The following is a 10,114-nucleotide window of genomic DNA, read 5'->3' as shown; positions in this document are numbered from 1 at the left end:
GATGAGAGCCATCCGCTATCATTCTTCCTGGCAAAACAGGAGCTAGCCAAAGTCACAGTGTACTGGGGCGTTTGGGTTATGCTAATGAATTTTATAAATAATGAGCTTTAATCTGTAATGATAACCCCATATCAAGCCCATGATATTTAACAGGTGCCTAGACTATTCACATGTTTCTACTCTGGATCCCATATAAATAGAGCATAGAAATTGCAAACACTCACTGAGCTCCTTTCATAGGTACAGGGCGTGAACACCAAAAACCTATCCTTCTAGTGTTTCAAATTGTGGGTTCTGTTTTTGTTTTTATTTGTTCATTTTGCAATGCATTCTGTCAAGACATGAGTACTCCATTAGAATTAAATATATATAAAGTAAATCAAGCCGTTATAAAAACAGGCAACATCCTGGTAACTTTCTTATCCTTTCTCTCTCCTGGATGCTTCTGGGGCAGCCCAGTATCTCCTGAGTCTACTCTGTGTGTTTCTCTCTGCCTCTGGGTCTTATCAAGGGGACAGCACTTCTGGAGGACATTTATCTGGCTGTCTCTACATTCCACGAACCATCCTCCTCTCTGAGAAACACCTCCTTCCGTACAGGCCTGTGCCCCAGGCGTTTGGGTTATGCTAATGAATTTTATAAATAAAGCCATGATTCTACTATATGCCCCCAGCCTTTTCCTATAACTTCCTGGGGGGTGAGGGGATGAGGGGGTGGAGAGATCTGACCCCGAGTGAGCCAAAGAGAATCTCCCACCTGGGAAACTGAAACTAAGACTTAGAGCCAGGGAATCTGCTGGAACAGTTAACAGGGAAACTCGGATGCTAAGAGGCCACGCAGACAAGAAAGCAGAGAAGGCCAATGTGTAATTCGAAAGTAGAATGAAGTTTTTGAGAGAGAAAAAAAGACAGAAATGAGAAACTTTCTGGATTTTTGCAGCATTCCCTCTCTTAATTTCAGTTCCTTCTTGAAACTTAGCTGTAGTTTGACTTTGGGGTTCTGTGAAGTACCCCTGCATATTTTTGAGGGGTAGTCCTACCCTTCTTCCATTTTTTTTTTTTTTTTTAATAAAGGGAGTTTAAATCAACTCCAGTTATTTGGCAGCCAGGAGGCTTAAATAATATAAACTTTTACCAAAGACATATTTTATTCATCTCATCTCCTTTAGGCTGCCCTGACAAACCTGCCCTCCTTTGGGGTTGCTTCCTTGATTAACTTAAACTTGCACTGTATTGACATCATTTATAACATCCTCTTGTATCAGGTTGTTTGAGCTCCTCTGGAGTCGTAACGGCCTATTGTGTAAACACAGCATCGATGTGATTTATACAACTTGCATTATTTACCCAGCGGACTGTGTAACTGCTCCAAATGAACCATTATGACTGTCATGGGGCGTAAATCCATCTTCAGGCACTTTTGAAAGTATGACTCACTGTGGTCTTTTGTGTAAGAGAATTTATGAGATGTGTATTATCCATTCAGTAGGCTCTAATGTCTGCTTGGTGAGGTGTAAAGCTAAATTAATCTACTGGAAAAAAAATGAAACCTGTGAATAAAGAAGAAATAGTCCCTTATATGAACTGATTCTAGCACCCCTACACTAAGAAAGAGGGAACCTCGAATATTAGCATCTACTTCATCTCTTGACAAATAGTACTTGAGCAGGTGTTCATTAATGTCTCATATATTCAAAAGATCATGTTTATTTATGTTTCCTTCACTAGAGTAAAACCTAGGGCCATCTTGGTTTCCTCCGCAGCCCTGGCAATAGATAGGCACTCAGTACACTTTGCTGAATGAATGCCCAAGTAAACTCATATAAATTATCTCATTTAATTCCAGAAACAGCCCCATTTTACAGAGGAGGATCTATGACTCAAGGGTGGTAAATAATTTCTTCAAAGTTGCATACATTTGTACGTGGTAAACCTGGAATCCAGTCTGTCCAACCCCAAAGCCATAGTTATTTCAACTAAGTCAGAAAGCAGAAAACAATGCAGAGATAATAACACATTGCTGCAGTAACCCACATAAAATAATACTGTGGATTCCAAATAAGTCAAAAACAAGGAGGTAAAGCCCTCCAGCCTGGAAGTCAGGAGATCTGTGTTTTACACCATATCTCCTTTCAGTCTGCTGCATGCATCACATAAATCCCTTTATTTTTCTCATGGTTCCTTTCCTACCTGGTATCCCAATTCATTTTCTAAAACGTGCTGTTTTGGATATTTATTTTCTCTTCCTCAGTCAGTCTCCCTAAATTTTACCCCGTGGGCCCCCAGCTTGCCTCATGCCATCCCTGGCTCTGCTCCCTCCAGAAGACTAGGAATCTCCTATCCCTGATTGTAACTGAGTAAATCAGTCATTAACCACATCTACCAGAGGACATAGCCTACCTCTCCAAGGAGGCTGAGAACTGGAAGGAATACTTTTTTTTTTTTTTTTGCGGTATGCGGGCCTCTCACTGTTGTGGCCTCTCCCGTTGCGGAGCACAGGCTCCGGACGCGCAGGCTCAGTGGCCATGGCTCACGAGCCCAGCCGCTCTGCGGCATGTGGGATCTTCCCGGACCGGGGCACGAACCCACGTCCCCTGCATCGGCAGGCGGACTCTCAACCACTGCGCCATCAGGGAAGCCCAGGAATACATTTTATTAGTGAAATTTTAGAGGTCTTTAATTAATACTCTTTCATTAGTGAAATTTTAGAGGTCTTTAATTAATGCTCTTTTCCTCTGTTTTTCCTTTCTTTTTCAGTTTTGCTGCATGTGGGAATCTTCCCAGGCCTTTGACATCATATCAGGTCGATATCCATTAGGATGACCTTGCGTGGCCCATGGTAAGAACAAGAATACCATCCCTCCTCTCACATGACATTCTCAGATGTGACCACTTTACCCTCCATGAACACTGCTCTGATGAGCATTCCCACCCTTGATCTGACCTTTGTATCCTCTCCAGTGATTTTCGTGTGATCTTCCGTTCATATCACCTTCTCCTGAGAACAAAAATGTGTAACGGCCACAGTTTGGGGAAATTTGGGCCTGTGGCATGCAGAGGGTATGGCCATGTGACACACATCTTTTGTTCTTGAATCCACCCGGCTCTGGGACCAGCATAGCTGACTGATTGCTCACAGCTTTTTGTTACAAGAGCAGGGGAAACCCACAGCTGCTGGACACGGAGGCTCTTTGTGGCTAAGCTGGGATGGGTTGAACTCAAAGCCCCATTTGGGGTCGCAAGAAATGTCTCCCAAGCATTTGAATTGCCCTCCAGAGAGTTTTAAGGTAGTCAAGTGGGACAACTCTGGGGAAGAAAACCTGGGGACAAACCCAAAAGCTTTCTTCTCCCTGAAGGGCTGGTAGGTTCCATTATTAGCTATCAAGCAGTGTTCTGAATTTCAAGACTAAAAGTTGAGTATATGTGCTGTGTCTTAAAGTCAGCTCTGAGTAGAATCAGCTGTTGAGAGGTGTGAGTTATTTTTAGATGAATACAAACCCTGCGTATTATTCAGGGGAAGAAAAAACACCTTGAAGATTAAGTTGAAAAAAGAAAAAAAAAAAAGAAACAACCAAACAAATGAAACATAACAGCGGCAAAAACAAATTCTACACAAAGAAAATCAGAAAAGAAGCAAAGTGAAAGCCCCTGAATGGCATTTGAGTAAGGGTGAAAGACAGACTCAACACATCGCCTTGTCCTTGTAATTCATTGAAATAGCAGAGAATGATGAATAATACACACAGGGAGGAAAACAAAAATCACTTGCATTGCCATGCTCTCTGGAGTTTAACTGAAATAAGTCCCCGTTCCTATTTGAATGTGGCCTTGCAGGACTTTGAAATCAGCAAAACAATCCCTGCACGTGGAATTGGATGCTCCCTAGCTAGAATTTAAAAATAGGAAATGAAATGAGTGACAAACTAGGCCACTGCAGAAGATGGGGGGGGGAAAAATATCACTTTCCTATCCTTCTGCTCCTTCACGATCCGTTCCATCCCACAGGCATGGGGGAGATGGCTTTGCTTACGGGTTTCCACTGCCAGTTACTGAGAAGTCAAATCAAGGTTTTTAGATCCTTGTAATTACAGAGCTAAAACGCAATTGGAAAAATATATTCTGCACCTTCAGATGTTTGACATGACTTTCTGGTGACAGAGAGCAGGGCCGCTCTGCTGAGGGATGATTTTCCTATTCAGTTCCTCAACCCTTTCTGAAAGCAAAAGAAGTCCTAGCACCATCTTTCGATTAAGTGAATTCAGTTAATTAGCTTCACAAACAGAGCCCATGCATTATTTAGCAGCAGCCAATTCCTCAAAATTGTCTCTCTGTGGATCTCAGCCAGCCCTTCCCATCACCTCCCCAGGGAAGAAGGACTGGTGCCTTCCTGTAGGATCAGCATTTGAGTCAAAGCTTGTCCTGGGGTAGGGGTTTGGGTGGGAAGACAAAGGACATCCTGACCTGTACTGGGGGAGGGGGATGAGTTGGATGGTGGATGAGTGCATCATTTATGAAAAAGGGTAAAAGAATCTGCCCTTATAAGATCTCATTATTTGGAAAAAAGAAAATAAAAATGAAGTGGTTCATTTGTGGCCTCTCTGAAGTATGTGCCTGGAGAGACATTCCTGCCTCATCACATTCGCTTCCTTGCGACCCTGTCACCCTGATTCATAGTTTTATCTCAGTGGGGCTGCATTACTGGCCCCACACATGCAAGCGAAGTAAGTCAGAAAGACAAAGACAAATACTATATGATATCACTTATATGTGGAATCTAAAGTACGACACAAATGAACTTATCTAGGAAACAGAAACAGACTCACAGACTTAGAAAACAAACTTATGTTTACCAAAGCGGAAAGGGCATGGGGGAGGGATAAATTAGGAGTTTGGGTTTAGCAGACACAAACTAGTATATATAAAAGAGATAAACAACAAGGTCCTACTGAATAGCACAGGGAACTGTATTTAATATCCTGTAATAAACCATACCAGAAAAGAATATGAAAAAGAATATATATATATGTATAACTGAATCTATACAGCAGAAATTAAACACAACATTTTAAATCAACTATACCCAATAAAAAATACCCCCAAGTTGAATACCCTTTACTACCTCCCTTTGGGTGACCTTGGTCCAAATTACCATCATTTCTCATCTGTGCCCCTACTTCTAACTGGTCCCCCTACTTCCTCCCTTGCCCTATATTCTCTTCTTACACAGCAGACACAAAGATTTCTACAAATGTAATTCAGATTATGAAGCCCTTGGATGACCTCCCTCTCACTCAGGCATATCTGCACAATTTTAACACGTCTCTATATTATTTTTTCTCCCTCACACCTCCCCTACCTCTCCAACACTCTCTCCTCTTTGCTCACTGTCCTGGCATCACTGGCCTCCTTGCAATACATTATTTTTTTTTTAAGCCATTTCCTATGTCTGAAATGCTCTTCTATTCCCCTTCCCTCATAGCTACGTGGCTCAATCCATCACCTCCCTCAAGTCTCTAATATAATCTTTTAATGTGGCCTAGCCTGACCAAGTCGTTTTACATTGGAAACCCTCCTCCAACCCTTGGAATTCCTAATCCCCCCCATCTTCCTTTATTCTTTGTTCTCTGGTGGATTCCAACAAATTAGTGTTTGGTTTATTTTTTTCTTTTTTCCTTTTTAAACATAGAATGGCTTTTGGGCAGGTCACTACCACTTCTTTTCTTTTTTTCCTTTTAATTAATTAATTTATTTTATTTTTGTTTGCATTGGGTCTTCACTGCCGCGTGTGGGCTTTCTCTAGTTGCAGCGAGTGGGGGCTACTCTTCATTGTGGTGCGCACGCTTCTCGTTGCGGTGGCTTCTCTTGTTGTGGAGCATGGGCTCTAGGTGCACAGGCTTCAGTAATTGTGGCTCGCGGGCTCTAGAGCGCAGGCTCAGTAGTTGTGGCTCACGGGATTAGTTGCTCTGTGACATGTGGGATCTTCCTGGACCAGGGCTCAAACCCATGTCCCCTGCATTGGCAGGAGGATTGTTAACCACTGTGCCACCAGGGAAGTCCCAAATGAACAAATGTTGTTATAATCCTTGCTAAAGACAATGTGTGCCCATGAGAACAATTCAAGGTAATTTGCAGAGGCCCCCACAGCCCATGCCTATTAAAAAGTAGCTGTATAATCACCATAAAAACTGCCACAAATTACCACAATCAAAAACCAGAAAAGCTTCCGTTTATGAAACACTGAAGCTTGAAGCCTCATCTTCCTGCCCTGATTGAACCAGTAACCTTTGTGTCTCCATGGATTTCATGGATTATTTCAGCTCTGAATATCAGTACTTAAAACTATCAGAGTTCCCAGTTGATTCACTAATTGGGAGTTTTATAAAATAATAAATGGCATTTCTCTCTTGTCTTTCTGAGTTCAGGAATAAGGAATAGAGAAATGAATTAATTAGATGAACATCAAAATATCAACTTTATTTATGGTGGAGGAGAAAGCGGCTTAGATCTATGGCCACAATCACATTCCCTGAGATAGATATATATGTATATACATATGTATATATATATGTGTGTGTGTGTGTGTGTGTGTGTGTATATATATATATATATATATATATATATCCTTCTTTCCTTTCTGTTTGTTCATGAATAAAACCACCACATCTCTGTGGGGCAGTTTAAGACTCTAAAGGACTGAGTCCTGAGAAAACAGGTTTCATGTCTGGGTGTGTGGTGAGGGAGGAAGAGTGGATGAAAATAAAGATACATTTTATCTATTACCAGCTTTCACTATGGGGGCCCTTGTAGCTAAAGAATGAGTCCTGGGGCTTCCCTGGTGGCACAGTGGTTGAGAGTCTGCCTGCTGATGCAGGGGACGCGGGTTCGTGCCCCGGTCCGGGAAGATCCCACATGCCGCGGAGCGGCTGGGCCCGTGAGCCATGGCCGCTGAGCCTGCGCGTCCGGAGCCTGTGCTCCGCAACGGGAGGGGCCACAACAGTGAGAGGCCTGTGTACCGCAAAAAAAAAAAAAAAAAAAAGAATGAGTCCTTCAGAATTCAAGTTTCCATCATTTCCTCGGATGGCATGAGCCAGCATATTCCATCCAATAAGAGAATCTTGTAAAAACTCTCTGTGGTCTTGATTTCTTTACTTTTCTACTTTTATTTAGCCTCCAAAAGGGAGAGGAGGAAAGAAAAGATAGAAATCCTGGCAGTTCCACTAGTTAATTACTCTCTCCTTCTCCTCCTCCACCTTTTCATTCCCTTTTCCGATTGCAGTCGTCTTCTTTCATGACTAGCAGAGAAGAAAAGGGAGGCTGAAACTTCTGGAGTTTCTCTCCCTCCCCTCCCCCTCCCCCTTCCTCTCCCTCCTCTTCCCTCTTCTCTCCTCTTCCCTTTCTTTCTTTTTTTTGGGGGGGGAGGTTCATTTTTTTTTAAATTTCTTTCCCTCTCCTCTTCTCCTCCTCCCCCACCTCTTTCTCTCTTTGAATTTTGGGTAGCTTTCTTTCATTTATTCCACACCCCATGAGCCAGATGTTTCAAAGTTAGTTGCAAAGGATTATGTTTTGTTGTTTCCCATCATCCTTTCCTAGGACGATAAATTCTGAAATTCTCAAGCCCACAAACCACTAACTTACATAAACAAAGACTAAGGAAAGCACACCATGATGGAGGCGTTTTAATGGCCGTGGTTATCCCAGCAGCAAATGTTTTCTGTCGTCTTCTGCTGCTTCAGATGCCATTGGTCCATGAAATCATTTAAGATTCAGTTCCAAAGCACAAGCCCAGCAGATGTTTCCAGACATGTTTCTAATATAAAACATTCAAGGTTATTCACTTAAATGTTCATGAAATTTCCAAACATGTCGGCATTTTTATGGTATCAGTGGTGATAGCTATAATGTTACCAATATTCACAGATTGAGGAAATGTGTATCATAAAATGTAAAGCACTCTATTGAATATCTATATGACTTAGCAAGAGAAATGATTCTTACCCCTTCTTCCACCTTATCCTCAGCCTGCGTTTACATCCCCATTCCCACCACAGGCTTAAAAGTATGCATTAAACCACCGCTTTCTCAATAACCTTTTAAAACTATGGGACGGGACTGGTAAACTCAACTACCTACAGAAATCAGGGAGGTAAATGAGAGAGGTGTTTGGATATAAGAAAACCAGTAGAGCAAAGTTGATGGTCCATAGTAAGTCAGCTGCAGTGTCAGAGATACAATAGGGAGATGTAGAGACTGTGGCCCATTGGAATGCATGCCCTGTCGAAGGGAACAGATGCTCTGTTCATTGTTGCCTGGTGAGAATATAGCCATGCACTGCCAGATCTTCCAAATTTCTGGAGAAGCTGGAATTTGGATATTGATATGGCATCTTCAGTTACCCCAAATGCTAGCAACTTATTCAGATCTCTTTAGCACAAATTCAAATAGCACTATGTGGAACAAAGATCATCTGGAAGGTAGAATTGGCTCAAAACAGCTACAGTTTTCTTATGGAACTATTGAAGCCCAGCATCTCTGACAATTCTGTTACTTTGCCATGGATTCTAAGTCATCAGTTAGCTAATGAAGGAGGAACACAAAATGAAGGAAATAAGATTAAATGGTTCAGACAGAGTGCAAATAACTTCAATACTATTTAACAAATATTGGTTGACTACCTGCTTCATGCCAGACACTGGGTGAAGTGCTTGGGTCATACCAGTGAACAGCACAGACAAAATCTCTAATCTCATTGAACTCATTAACCCTGGAGGGAAGATGTATCATTAACATTAATTTTAGATGAGCCCCCAAATTATGGAAAACATGTTTGAACCCAAGTCTGTGGGATTCCATATCCTCATCTATTCCCACTGTGCCATATTCCATGCTAGTTCCCAGGAGAAACGGAATGAGGAGATGGAGAGGTGGCCTTCACGGTAAGGTCATTGTGTGTGTATTAAGGGAATGCGGTCTGACTGAGTGACAAATAACATCTCACAGTTGTAATATTCATAGCAATATCATCACACAGCCATTAGGTTTATTCTTTTTTGTTTGTTTTAGCCATGTAGCATGCAGGTTCTTAGTTGCCTGACCAGGGGTCGAACCCGTGCCCCCTGCAGTAGAAGCACAGAGTCCTAACCACTGGACCGCCAGGGAATTCCCTAGGTTTATTCTTGACTGGGCACTGTGCTAAGTACTTTTCATATATTGAGTCTAACTATAGTGGTATTGTTAGGTAACAGCTAGTATTCTCATTGTAAAGTTAAGGTGACTGAGGTTTAAAAAGGAGTAAAATATATACGCTACCAAATGTAAAATAGATAGCTAGTGGGAAGCAGCCGCATAGCACAGGGAGATCAGCTCCATGCTTTGTGACCACCTAGAGGGGTGGGATAGGGAGGGTGCGAGGGAGATGCAAGAGGGAGGAGATGTGGGGATATATGTATATGTATAGCTGATTCATTTTGTTATAAAGCAGAAACTAACACACCATTGTAAAATAATTATACTCCAATAAAGATGTTAAAAAATATTTTAAAAAGTTAAAAAAATAAAAAGAAGTAAAAAAATAACTCAAGATCACACAGATAATCAGTGGTAGATACACAATTCAAGGTCTGTCTGTCCTAATTTAAAGCTCGTGCTCTAAAGCCCAGCCCTGCTCTGAGTCTCACACTTCAGTTCTTTCGAGATCAGCGGAGACAAGGGAGTGAAAAGCTAGACACCAGGCAGCATGTTTGATACCCTGGTTCCATCATTGCCCGTTGGCAGGAAGCCCATGGCAAAGGTCCTTTCTGCAGGAGTGTGGTCAGGGGTTTGAACTCAGCCCTGCTCAGATATGAAAAGTATAACAGCAGGAAAACAAAACCCTTCATGCCCCTACTCCCAGTCCTTAGCTCACAGGCAGCTGCAGCGGATTTGGCTGTTGTCCACCACTGTGTTCTCTTACTGATGGAGCCAGCTGTCTAAGGAAATTCAGTAGCCCACGTAGATATCAAAATAAGAAACCCACTAAACCATGGTAAGTGGAAGAAGTCATGTTGTAGGCTAGTCACATTAGAACCATCTGTTCTTAGTATAATATACACTGCAGTAATAATTATTAACAAATACTT

The sequence above is a fragment of the Delphinapterus leucas genome, chromosome 10, assembly GCF_059928025.1.
Source record: "Delphinapterus leucas isolate spDelLeu-1000000601 "Yukka" chromosome 10, BTC_Dleu_Yukka2, whole genome shotgun sequence".
NCBI lineage: Eukaryota > Metazoa > Chordata > Mammalia > Artiodactyla > Monodontidae > Delphinapterus > Delphinapterus leucas.
Note: the sequence above shows the minus strand (reverse complement) of the source record.